Source organism: Schistocerca piceifrons, chromosome X (assembly GCF_021461385.2).
Source record: "Schistocerca piceifrons isolate TAMUIC-IGC-003096 chromosome X, iqSchPice1.1, whole genome shotgun sequence".
Taxonomy (NCBI): domain Eukaryota; kingdom Metazoa; phylum Arthropoda; class Insecta; order Orthoptera; family Acrididae; genus Schistocerca; species Schistocerca piceifrons.
Genome location: NC_060149.1, coordinates 232,895,229 through 232,909,040, shown reverse-complemented (window position 1 = coordinate 232,909,040; position 13,812 = coordinate 232,895,229). Strand labels below are relative to the sequence as shown.

Genomic DNA, 13,812 nt, shown 5'->3' with positions numbered 1-13,812 from the left:
GAGGATGCGTACAAATAAAAAAAAAAGCTAGTGAAAACTTTCTTAATTTCGATAAGATAATGGTCTGTTTCGTCTTGTAAAGGGATCTAAAACTCTTCTCAAAACTGGGCACTATTTTAGTACCTTAGGTTTTTCTTCTTTGCTGATTTCCACACAGTTGAACTCTCTGTTTGCTGAACATTACTTCGCGGCAAAGATCGTGTCGAGGGCAGGCGACATTTATGTTAGAGCGAGCCGTGATGATGGTATTTCATATCATTGAAATAATGCTATAATTAGTTGCACTTAAACAAGGGATTCGTCGCAGTTGAAGAAATACGTAGGTAAGAAAAGTTAACATTTAATTTTTTTTTGAGGATTTATGTTATGTTAACGTACGTGAAAATCAGGTTTTGGGCTGATCATTGTTGAATACATTCATAAAATGTTAAATGTGAGTAAGGAAACCAGTTCCGTAATAGTATGGTATGTTTTGTACGAACACCTTTAACACATATTTCAAGACTGTGTGTGTAATGTGTGTATGTACGTGCGTGCATTTTGTAATGGCCACCATTACCCGAAGGTTATTTTACATTGCTACTGTTTTTTTTCTTTTTAATGGAACTAAATAAATCTGTGTTTGGGGATCTGGTGGCTAATGGTTTGCATCAAAATAGCTCCGTTCCGAACACTGGAAAAATCCTATTAACAAATCTTCACGGTTTTGTGTTGTAGGCGTAGCTTCGGGTATACGTTGCCTTGACTGTCGCTGGATTTGCAACGTTTGGATGACGCTTTGCTGAATGTAAATACGTAGTATGGCTGCTTTAAATGCAGTTGTTTGTGGTTTTGTATCAGTTTAGTAAGCTGTAGCTTTGAAAGCTCGTTTCCTGTATGCGGGATCTTCGTTTTTCGTAAAACTGTGAAGGAAACTGAAAAAAGTGCGAGTATTATTACTGTTAAAAAATAAGAATGTTACGTGTTCGTCGTACCCATGAAATTCTGTTTGGACGTGGGTTAACTCATTAATGCTTTGTTCCTCTTATTTGTTAGACATTAATTGTCGTTCCTGTCTTGTGTCTTTCACACTCACGAAAATGACGTTGGTCGTGAGTTCTGTAATACCACGAAAAAATTATTTTGCTTTATTTCTTCTTTTCACCGGCGCAGTTGACGCTTGATTACCATATTGTCCAGCATCTATTTAAAGTTGGAAAGACGATGTTTTCTTGTCGTAGCAATAACAGTAATAAAGGAAATTAAAATTTGCATTTATTTATTTATTTATTCACCCATCCTTGATCGTTGTTTGGAGCGGTATTGGATACATCATTATGTATTTAAAATTTCATTCGCTGTGTAAATTACAGTTTGCGCACATATATTATTTTACAATAGACTTACCCATATATGTAAAATAATTAATGAAAACGTAGGCAAAGCCATTTCTTAATATTAATTTTAATTTACAACATATTGGCAACCAATTACAGTTTCTGCTGCAATGAATGACATGATATATGAAGCACAGTCCTGAAGATATTGGTTTAGTACTGCAAAATCTAATTTTTTTGGAATGGTGCCTGGCGTTATAACATTACTTAACACTTTACAATCATGCTCTTTTGAAGCACATTCTTTCTTTGGTTTTTAAACCTGCTAGTGTGTTAATATTTTTTTAAAATGTTTGCTAATCTGTTGTATAGTAAGCACCCTGCTCTAGTAGAAACTTTATTGGCAAGTTGTAGTTTGGTAAAATTGATGCAATAGTCATCTTTTATTCTTGTGCCATAATTGTTTCAATCACTGTTTAGCATTGGTGTATAATTTGTGTTCTAGGAGTGCTGCATTAATTATGTTGTGTGTTCCTGATTGATACGATCGATGCCCAAATCAATCTTTCCCTATGTAGTGATATTACTTGGCATGTAAAAAGAAAAATAAGTTTGTTTAAATATGTCTTAACTGTATCATGTATATGCATAGAAGTTACGGTCATAATTCTATATTCTGTGAATTTAATTTTTTAGGGTTTCACACAATTTAACCAGTAGGCCAAGCTCCAGCTTATAAAAATACACTAGTCAGTTGTAGGGACAGGTTAATGTGCTAAAGTTGATCAAAAGTATGTGAAACTAATAAACATACTGATTTTTTTTCCCCTTTACTTGAATATCATGCTGATGTGTTCTTTACTATTCTTTGCATTGGTTGTTACCTGTTATGATGCTAGGCTTAGATACTGCCTGTTATTATTCATCCTTAGCAATTTTTTCTCCACAGTTACACAGCCCTCTCTTGCACATCACTGCCATAACGATGTTGTCTAGTTTCTGATTATTTGATTGTAGGACTGGCATTTCAGTTGTTCCAGAAAATTGTGGTTTCGTTTTACATTACATCTTGTTTATTGATGACATGTGAAAGGCCATACAGAACCTGATATATAGGTTTCCACCTATCATCACTAGTCTTTAAGAATTGAAATAGCTTATGCTTCTGAAGTCTAATTTTAACTAATTCAAATAGAGGGTCTCTCTCCTCCGAACTACAATTTTGTCACAAGCATATCTGACTTCCTGGGCATAAGCATTTTTTTTTTTTTGTCTCAAAATATGCTATGAATGATTGAGGGTGAGAGGGATTAGTTCTTGGTACTGCATACAGTATCTGCAGAATGAAATGTCCAATGAGCTTTAAGTTACATTATGTCATCATGCTTGTTGGCTAGTTTACTAATCAGGCATAGTATACTGTAAAGCTCGCTGAGAGAACACCCAAATTAAACTATTGCCTCAAAGTTTATCCTAAATTCTCTAATTTAATGACTCTCAACAATTTTTCAGTTATTAGTGATGTGTGATATATTAAGATATTCACAGAGGATCTCTTTTGGGTGACAGAAATGTGAAGCTGGCAAAAAAGGGCAAAAAGTGATTTTCCAATCTAACATCTGTAAAGTTAGTCACATTTACATGCCCATTGTGACAAGGCAGGAATGTGATTTTGAGGATATGGTGCCAACATTCTTCTATGGAAAATGAATGTTTATTCCTTGTATATGTTTTTCCCATATAAATATTCATTGTCCACTACATGAATAATTCCTTCATCATTCTTCCAGCCTTGAAATTTTGACAAGTAGTGGCACTACACATTACCATTAGTGAGGAAGTGGGGGGAGGGGAGAGGGGAATGGAGCAGTTAGAGAGATATGCAACAGGACTGAGTAGCTGTTGTATCCAAAGTTGGCCTAACTTTTTGTGAATGAATGTGAGTAGACTTTAAAATTTATCTTGCAGCTCGATCAAATTTCATTTTTTTGTTGCATTTTTTGCTTTTCTTGTTTGTGAATTACTAAGAAACATCTAACAAACAGATAATCTTTATACTCACTAGCACACTGAACACTGCAATGCTCATTAAGGTGAGAGTTCAGCTCTAGCTTTTATTAGGTGGTCCACACTTACAGACTTATTCTTAAAAAAAAAGATGTGTTTCTCTTACCCTTCTACTTCAGAGCAAATTCATTGGAGGCACATTTAGTTAGGCTACTATCAGATTAATGTTGTTGCTAATTCACCGATGCATATCCATCATAGATTGGTTAACACTGATATCATTATTCATTGTGCCTTCCTTCAGAGTTTCAACATTACTTGGTGGGATGCTGCACCCATATTTGATTGGATTGCATTTCGAATTCATGTTAAGCCATCCTTACATAAGTTTTTTGTGGTTTCCCTAGGTTTCCTATGACAAATGTCATTTTAAAAGGACTCAACTATTTTCATCCTAGATCGAAATGTTTGCTCCATATCTAACGTCCTTATCATCAGTGGTATTTTAAACTCACATTCTTCCTTCTGTTGAGATTGATAGTGGAAAAATTCCCCATGTTTGTCATTTACAGCACCACGGTTTTCTGAGAAGTCGTCTTAGTGAAAATTTATGAAGCATAACGAAAAGAAACTGCCACTTATGTGTATCACAGTAGTATAGATCATTTATTGCTGTCTATAGTTTCCTGTATTTGTATTTCAAATGAAGTTGGTGGATAGTTTTCCATGCTAATTTCTTGTCACCTGCAGGATACTGAGAAGTTTATTCTTGACAGCTTGTGTATCAACATGTCAGTGTAAAACACCATTCTTTAATTTGGATTCACTAAAATGCAATTTCTACTGCAATCATCTCCTATCTTCTCCATTATTTGGGGAAAGAAAATAATGCTGAGACCCAGTTTTTGTAAAGAACAGAGTTTATAACTTTGTGGTATTCTTGAAGTGCTGAATTAATTAATATAGGGTGTTCCAGATTGAGATGATTGATGCCCAAGCAAATCTTTCCCTCTGCAGTGGTATGCCTTGGCATGACCCTCTCTCATAAATATTAAGACAAATAATTTTTTTGTAAATCTATCCCCTAAACGTATCGTATCCCACAGTACATAACAGTTGCTTTATGTTGTGTGTTGTGATAATATCCCCATCATGCAGGCTAAGCGATTGAAACTATTGGGAACAAGCTAGAATTTACGCAGTACAGTCATCAGGTTTTCCACAGGAGTCTGTATATCATTATAAAGTAATTTATATAAAAAAAGTGGAAATGAAGTATTATATTAGAAGAGAGAACCACCCAAGAATATATACTGTAAAATTGAGAGAGAGAATTGCTGCCTAGTACTTTCCTTCAAGGGGTGAGAGCTAGTTAGTTTAATTTTCCATGGGTCATTTGCACAATAATTAGTAATGATGTGGACTGAGTCTTCCGTATTCATATCATTAAGTATTTTCTAAATAGACCTGATCATTGACAACAGTCTTTCTTTTCTTTCCAAAATAATAAAAAGATGACTTAGAGATGGGAGTAACCACCAGCTTTTACAGATTACAATAGCAGATATTATTTCACAGAATAGGAGGAATTAACAAGGTGAAACTTTTTCATTTATTTTCAAATTAAACTTTGTTGTGTGTCACACACATTTTACATCACTGGGTAAATGATAAAAAATTTTGGGTGCAGCATTGTACAACCCTTTCTGTACTAAAGATAGCCTTAATGTGATGTATTGAATGTCATTTTTGTTCTGGTACAGTAATTGTGTATATCATTGCTTCTTTTCAACTGCAGTGTATTATTTACAACAAATTTCATGAGAGAATAACTATATCCTGAAGCAGCAGTCCTTAAACAGATGTCTACAGGATAATCATGGGTGAGCACCACATATTATTCTTACAGCCTGTTTTTCAGCAATGAAGGCATTCTTTCATAAAGATGGCAATATTATGAAAAGGATAGGTTGCTATTCCCCATAGAGAGGAGACGCTGAGCTACAGGCAGGCACAATGAGAAGACCTGCTATATTTTTAAGCTTTTGGCCTAAAGGTGTTCTTCTAAATTAGAAAACACGCACACAGGCACAACTTGCAGGCACATAACTACTGTCTCTGGCCCCTGAGGAAAGTGGGATAGCTCGTGAGAAGTTCAAAAAGGAAGGGTAGGTAACTGTTGCCAACAGGTAGGTCCCTCTTATCCTGGAGTCTGATATACTAACCCTTCATAAATATTTTGGAAATGTAGTATAGTTGTCACATGTTGTTGTTGTTGTTGTTGTTGTTGTTGTTGTTGTGGTCTTCAGTCCTGAGACTGGTTTGATGCAGTTCTCCATGCTACTCTATCCTGAGCTAGCTGCTTCATCCCCCAGTACGTATTGCAGCCTACATCCTTCTGAATCTGCTTAGTGTATTCCTCTCTTGGTCTCCCTGTATGGTTTTTACCCTCCAAGCTGCCCTCCAATACTAAATTGGTGATCCCTTGACGCCTCACAACATGTCCTACCAACCAATCCCTTCTTCTAGTCAAGTTGTGCCAAAAACTCCTCTTCTCACCAATTCTATTCAATACCTCCTCATTAGTTATGTGATCTAACCATCTAATCTTCAGCATTCTTCTGTAGCACCACATTTCGAAAGCTTCTATTCTCTTCTTGTCCATGTTTCACTTCAATACATGGCTACACTCCATACAAATACTTTCAGAAACGACATCCTGACACTTAAATCTATACTCGATGTTAACAAATTTCTCTTCTTCAGAAACGCTTTCCTTGCCATTGCCAGTCAACATTTTATATCCTCTCTACTTCGACCATCATCAGTTATTTTGCTCCCCAAATAGCAAACTCCTTTACTACTTTAAGTGACTCATTTCCTAATCTAATTCCCTCAGCATAACCCAACTTAATTCGACTACATTCCATTATCCTCGTTTTGCTTTTGTTGATGTTCATCTTATATCCTCCTCTCAAGACACTGTCCATTCCATTCAACTGCTCTTCCAAGTCCTTTGCTGTCTCTTACAGAATTACAATGTCATCGGCGAACCTCAGCGTTTTTATTTCTGCTCCATGGACTTTAATACCTACTCAGAATTTTCCTTTTGTTGCTTTTACTGCTCGCTCAATATACAGATTGAATAACAACGGTGAGAGGCTACAACCCTGTCTCACTCCCTTCCCAACCGCTGCTTCCCTTTCATGCCCCTCGACTCTTATAACTGCCATCTGGTTTCTGTACAAATTGTAAATAGCCTTTTGCTCCCTGTATTTTACCCCTGCCACCTTTAGAATTTGAAAGAGAGTATTCCAGTCAACATTGTCAAAAGCTTTCTCTAAGTCCACAAATGCTAGAAATGTAGGTTTGCCTTTCCTTAATCTATTTTCTAAGATAAGTCGTAGGGTCAGAATTGTCTCACGTGTTCCATCATCAGAATCCAAACTAATTTTCGCTGAGGTCGGCTTCTACCAGTTTTTCCAGTCGTCTGTAAAGAATTCGCGTTAGTATTTTGCAGCTGTGACTTATCAAACTGACAGTTTGGTAATTTTCACATCTGTCAACACCCGCTTTCTTTGGGATCAGAATTATTATATTCTTCTTGAAGTCTGAGGGTACTTCGCCTGTCTCATACATCTTGCTCACCAGATGGTAGAGTTTTGTCAGGACTGGCTCTCCCAAGGCTGTCAGTAGTTCCAATGAAATGTTGTCTACTCCCGGGGCCTTGTTTCGACTCAGATCTTTCAGTGCTCTGTCAAACTCTTCACGCAGTATTGTATCTCCTATTTTGTCTTCATCTACATCCTCTTCCATTTCCATAATATTGTCCTCAAGTACATCGCCCTTGTACAGACCCTCTATATACTCCTTCCACCTTTCTGCTTTCCCTTCTTTGCTTAGAACTGGGTTTCCATCTGAGCTCTTGATATTCATACAAGTGGCTCTCTTTTCTCCAAAGGTCTCTTTAATTTTCCTGTAGGCAGTATCTATCATACCCCTAGTGAGATAAGCCTCTACATCCTTACATTTATCCTCTAGCCATCCCTGCTTAGCCATTTTGCACTTCCTGTCGATCTCATTTTTGAGACGTTTGTATTCCCTTTTGCCTGCTTCATTTAGTGCATTTTTATATTTTCTCCTTTCATCAATTAAATTCAATATTTCTTCTGTTACCCAAGGGTTTCTACTAGTCCTCGTCTTTTTACCTACTTGATCCTCGGCTGCCTTCACTACTTCATCCCTCAGAGCTACCCATTCTTCTTCTACTGTATTTCTTTCCTTGCTATCAATTGTTCCCTTATGCTCTCCCTGAAACTCTGTACAACCTCTGGTTCTTTCAGTTTATCCAGGTCCCATCTCCTTAAATTCCCACCTTTTACCAGTTTCTTCAGTTTTAATCTAAAGTTCATAACTAATAGATTGTGGTCAGAGTCCACGTCTGCCCCTGGAAATGTCTTACAATTTAAAACCTGGTTCCTAAATCTCTGTCTTACATTATATAATCTATCTGATACCTACTAGTATCTCCAGGATTCTTCCATGTATACAACCTTCTTTCATGATTCTTGAACCAAGTGTTAGCTATGATTAAGTTATGCTCTGTGCAAAATTCTACCAGACGGCTTCCTCTTTCATTTCTCTCCCCCAATCCATATTTACCCACTATGTTTCCTTCTCTCCCTTATCCTAATCTCGAATTCCAGTCACCCATGACTATTAAATTTTCGTCGCCCTTCACTACCTGAATAATTTCTTTTATCTCGTCATACAGTTCATCAATTTCTTCATCATTTGCAGAGCTAGTTGGCATATAAACTTGTACTACTGTTGTAGGCATGGGCTTCGTGTCTATCTTGGCCACAATAATGCATTCACTATGCTGTTTGTAGTAGCTTACCCGCACTCCTATTTTTTTATTCGTTATTAAACCGACTCCTGCATTACCCCTATTTGATTTTGTATTTATAACCCTGTATTCACCTGACCAAAAGTCTTGTTCCTCCGGCCACCGAACTTCACTAATTCCCACTATATCTAACTTCAACCTATCCATTTCCCTTTTTAAATTTTCTAACCTACCTGCCTGTTAAGGGAACTGACATTCCACACTCCGATCCGTAGAACGCCAGTTTTCTTTCTCCTGATAATGACGTCCTGTTGAGTAGTCCCCGCCCAGAGATCCGAATGGGGGACTATTTTACCTCCGGAATATTTTACCCAAGAGGAAGCCATCATCATTTAATCATACAGTAAAGCTGCATGCCCTCGGGAAAAATGACGGCTGTAGTTTCCCCTTGCTTTCAGCCGTTCGCAGTACCACAACAGCAAGGCCATTTTGGTTAGTGTTACAGGGCCACATCAGTCAATCATCCAGACTGTTGCCCCCGCAACTACTGAAAAGGCTGCTGCCCCTCTTCAGGAACCACACGTTTGTCTGGCCTCTCAACAGATACCCCTCTGTTGTGGTTGCACCTACGATACGGCCATCTGTATCGCTGAGGCACGCAAGCCTCCCCACCAACGGCAAGGTCCATGTTTCATGGGGGTAGGAGTTGTCGTATACCAGGTACAATTCCTACGGTAAAGACAGTTCCATTTCACTGTTACTCAGTTTGAGAAATTTACCAAATTGTTCAGTTCACAGTGCTTTGTTTTATGATATATAAATTGCTCTTCAGACCCAGATACATTTCCATCACCAACCACACATCATCTTAAAAAGTAGAGTGGATTGGAGATTTTTGTAGTCGTTTTAATAATTAATATGTTGGCCTTAATGGGGAACAACTGTTCTTGTTAAACATATCACTCCACTCTGGTTAAGCTAAATAAATAACCATACAAGAAGGAAATCTCTCTCTCTCTCTCTCTCTCTCTCTCTCTCTCTCTCTCTCTCTCTCTAACACGCGCTGTTGGCTTTGGCTTGTTGAGGGAGAGGCCAGTGTCTTAATTACGTATTTGGAACACTTTTATGATTCACAGAAAACTGGTTTTGCTTCCTATTTCAAATTAAATAACATGCAATTCACTGTAACAGCAGTGGGTAATCAATTATTTCATGTGATGGAATTCCCTTTGTGATTTCTCCCTGGCAAATTGTTGTTGATGTCACTCTGCAAATTATTTTTTATTTCTGTTCATTCATCCAAGGATCATCTCGCAATGATACAGGGTTTGTCGAGGTAATACAGTGCCAATCAGCAGAGCAAAATACATCACACAGCACGTATAACGTGCTTTAAGAGGATAGGCAGGTAGCATATGGGAATAGGACAGGTGTATGACAGTGGCCTAGTTTAAGGAACCATCATGGCATTTGCCATAGGGATCTAGGAAAACCACATAAAACCCTAATCAGAATGGCTGGACAGAGCAGCTCCATCATCATCAATATGAGGTCAGCATCCTAACAGCTGTATTGCCTCATTTGGCAGACGTAACAGCTTTATACAGCTTCACACATGATCCTTGTGAAAGCGGTAAACCCTAACCTTGTATTGAAATGTGACAAGGCACCATTCATTACTATCCACTACTCTGTGTCCTCTAAGTAATCTTGAATTGTGCAATATGCATTACTTGTGAAGAACATTTTAGCTGCCTTGTTAAACAAATGTGTTTTAGTAATCTTTTCCGCTACCTTTGGCAATTTGTTACACAATTTTATGCCCTGGTTCACTGCTTTGGGTTTTTGGTTGTTTTTCCTGTTTGAATTTAACTCCAAACTAGCTCTTGTTCCATGATTAGGAATAGAACTATTAGTGCAGTATTTATTAATATTTTGTCTGATATGGGCCACAGATTGATGTACACTCTCAATTGGTACAGTAAGGATGCCTAATTTTTTAAGTAGCTCTTTACTCTTTACAGTGGGCCCGACAGCTACTTTCAGTTAAAATTATTATTATTATTATTATTATTATTATTATTATTATGGCCTTTTTTGCAATTGGAAAAACTTGTGTCCTTGTTTTGTGACTTCGATCCCCACAAAAGAATCCCATAGCTAAGAACTGAGTATATGTAGACATAATATGTCACAACATTGGCTGTTACGACCTGACGCTAACACCCCAAAAACATAATATGTTGATGACATTATCTTTGCCAGTATCCTTGTACATACTATAATAGCTGACAATCAATGTCCATCCCTAAAAACTTTGTTGTTTGCTACACAATCTACGTGTTTATTATCCTTAATGTGACAAGAGTTGGTTCCTCTCTTTATGCTCAAATGCATACTGTTTGTTTTCTTTTTGTTGTGCAATAATTTATTACATACTGCCCAATTGTAAACATCATTTAGCATTTCATCCACTTTCTCTAACAGGCATTCTCATGTCTTATCAGTGACTACGATGTTGATGTCATCAGCAAAGAGAACTTTTTTTCCATGTCTTGCTTATGTGGAATGTGATTTATGTATCTTATCTGAATGTTGTTTTACCAAACATTTATCATCAGCAGATGGTTGAACATTCTTCACCTTTTGCATCCTCTTTTTGAAGTGAGACTAAAACCAGTCATTCGCTGTCCCGCTTATACCTAGCTTGCTCAGTAGTATTTTATGGCCAGAGGTGTCAAAAGCCTTGGACAAGTCTAAGAAATTGCCTGTAACACAATCATTGTTTTTGAGAGCATCGGGTACCATCTTCATGAATTCTGCAATGGGTGTTGTTATACTTCTTCTACTTCTGAATCTAAACTGTGCTTCATTAAGGATGGTTTGTTTATTCATATAGTTCATCAGTCTATCTTTCGTGATTGTTTCAGTTATTTTTGAGAATAGTGAAAGTGGCTATTAGTTTCCAGTTCTCTCCGCATTACCTTTCTTTAGCAATGGCTCCACCCATGCTTGCTTTAGTTATTCTGGGAAAAAACTCCTGAACTAAAAGATTCGTTTATTGTGTTTGTTAACGGGTGTTGTATGCACGCCTTCAGAACAGAGACGGGAACCTCATCTATGCCTGCTGACTATTGTTGTGCTGTATTCCTAACTTCAAAATCTGTTGAGGGGAAGCATCATGATTGTGAATGCTGTGGAAGCCTTTGTGGGTGCTAAATGTGTTTTAGAAAGATTTTTCTGCACCGTCTTTGCAATGCCAGAGAAATAATCATTTACAAACATTCCTAATTGCTGCGGACTTCCTGTTATTCTGTCCTCATTTTTGATATGTGTACTATTATCCCTGTGTCTGCCCTCTCCAACTTCATGGTTTATAACCTTCCACACCACTTTGCTTTTATTTACTGAATTACATAATAACTTGTCATTGAATGGTTTTTTCTTTGTTTTTTAAATATAATATATTTTTTAAATACCCGTGATAGTGTTTAAGGATATGTGGGTTATTGCAATGCTCTTGCAAGGAACTAAGAAAATTGAGTGTCTGTGAGAACTTTCTAAAACCTGCAGTTACCCATCTGTTTTCCTATCTGCAGCAGTAGGAATGTCTACTTTTGTAAGTGTCACCTCAAAAATTAATTTAAATAATGTGCAAAATTTAGAGGTCTTAGCATCTACATTGCTTTCCGTATACATTTCATCTCAGGTTAGATTTGCCAGTATATAGAAAAAGTATCTACCTTATGATCTGAGACGATCCTCTTGTAGGCCTGCAGTTTCACAGGTTTCATTGAGCATGAGATTTTCACTCTGCAGTGGAGTGTGCACTGATATGAAACTTCCTGGCAGATTAAAACTGTATGCCGGACAGAGACTCGAACTCGGGACCTTTGCCTTTTGCGGGAAAGTGCTGTACCAACTGAGCTACCCAAACACGACTCATGCCCGGTACTCACAGCTTTACTTCTGCAGGAGAGCTTCTGTAAAGTTTGGAAGGTAGGAGACGTCGATACTGGCAGAAGTGAAGCTGTGAGGACGGGGCGTGAGTTGTGTTTGGGTAGCTCAGTTGGTAGAGCACTTTCCCGCGAAAGGCAAAGGTCCAGAGTTCGAGTCTCGGTCCGGCACACAGTTTTAATATGCCAGGAAGTTTCTTTGAGTATGTTTTTAGCTCTATTATCTGACAGTAATAATTTGAAATGCCATGCTCTCTTATAAATACCTTACAGTTTTCCCTGTCAGTGCCCATAAGTACGTGGTCAAAAATTGAAACTGAACTTTTTAAAATCATCGTTGCAGTGTTTACCATTCTTCTCACACCGAAAGTGTTCAAAATGTTTAGGAAGCTGTTGCTAATTTTGCCCTGATCTTCTGTGTTGACATTCATGTCTCCACATATTGTTATGCTAGTTTTCGTGATTGAGATCCTCTCCAGGATTACTGTTATCTGAGTTTTTTTTTAAAAAAAAAAGCAAGCTTCTTACACCCTATATTGTGTGTTTGTTTGCAAGACAGTAAATTGGATGAAGCAGATATTTCACTAGAAAATTGAGAACACGTATTAGAACACATGCAAATTGCTGTATGGCTGTGGACACTTATTAGAACACTATAGATTAAGGTTTGTTTTCCACTCACAGGCTCTATATGGTAATAATTACTGCAAATGCAATTTATTAGTAGTGTAATGTTATCTTGGCAGCCATTGGGGGAATGGTGTTTACAGGGCTGAATGATATTCCTAGATTCTTTCTTGGAGTTTCCCAAGTATGTTTCGCGTGAGTTATTTTTAGTATATGTTACTTGAAGCTTCTATATATTTCTGCCATGCTGCAGATTTCATGTTAGTCAGACTTGATGAGAATCTATTGAAACTGAGCTGTGTGCCAGTATAGGTCACTGGGTGACCCACTGATAAACTGAAGCCTGGTCTTTGCTCTACCTCGTATTGAAATTACATGACCCATTGCTCAACTAAAGCCTGGTCTTTGCTGTACCTCATATTGAAATTACATGAGCACACATTTATAATTAACTGTGAACAATTTCCCTCCAATACATTGTTTGCTCTATGTTTCAGTATGGCCCTGAATGTGCGATACTAGTATCATTTTCAAATGATAAAAAATGGAGTTACCTGTTGCACTGAATAGTGAATTATTGATATGTGTATTGGGAAAACAAATGGAGCAAATGCAGTGGTGGTTCAGTGTTAGACAGACTACTGGGTTAGAAATAGCTAATGAAACATGGCCAGAAATTAAAAACATAGAAAATTATTTATGGATAAGCTTCTATGAAACAATCTATCCCACTCCCCAATAGTGTAAAGAGTTTGTTACTGACTCATTCATAGTAGATTACAGTGCACTTTGAGGTTTCTCTCAATGGAGAACACTGTACACCTGAGACCTCAGAAAAAAAAATATAATTTCTTCAGGGTATAGAAAGACATTCATTTACTAAAAGGCTCCTGAAAATTATTTTGACTAGATATCTTAGTTTTACAACAGCACTTGTGAGAGTTCTAAACTTTTTACTCATTTGGAGTATTTAAAGCTCTATTTTCATCTTACCACATTCCAAGGAGGATATATTTCAAACTTTGTGCCAGATTAAAACTTGAACTCAGGACCTTCG

The 13,812-nt window shown here is 37.4% G+C and overlaps 1 protein-coding gene across 2 annotated transcripts in view; it reads left to right on the top strand.

Moving 5' to 3' along the window:
* The first annotated feature begins 284 nt into the window (after window positions 1-284).
* The window catches only part of LOC124722963 (serine-rich adhesin for platelets-like), a 45,123-nt gene continuing 31,595 nt past the window's right edge, over window positions 285-13,812 (top strand). Inside the window, exon 1 of one of the 2 annotated variants that reach the window (XM_047248132.1) lies at window positions 285-323. The gene's annotated coding sequence lies outside the window, so the exon portion shown is untranslated. Of the gene's footprint in view, window positions 324-538; window positions 788-13,812 lie in introns of those variants that run through there. The other variant, XM_047248131.1, reaches the window with a different exon arrangement.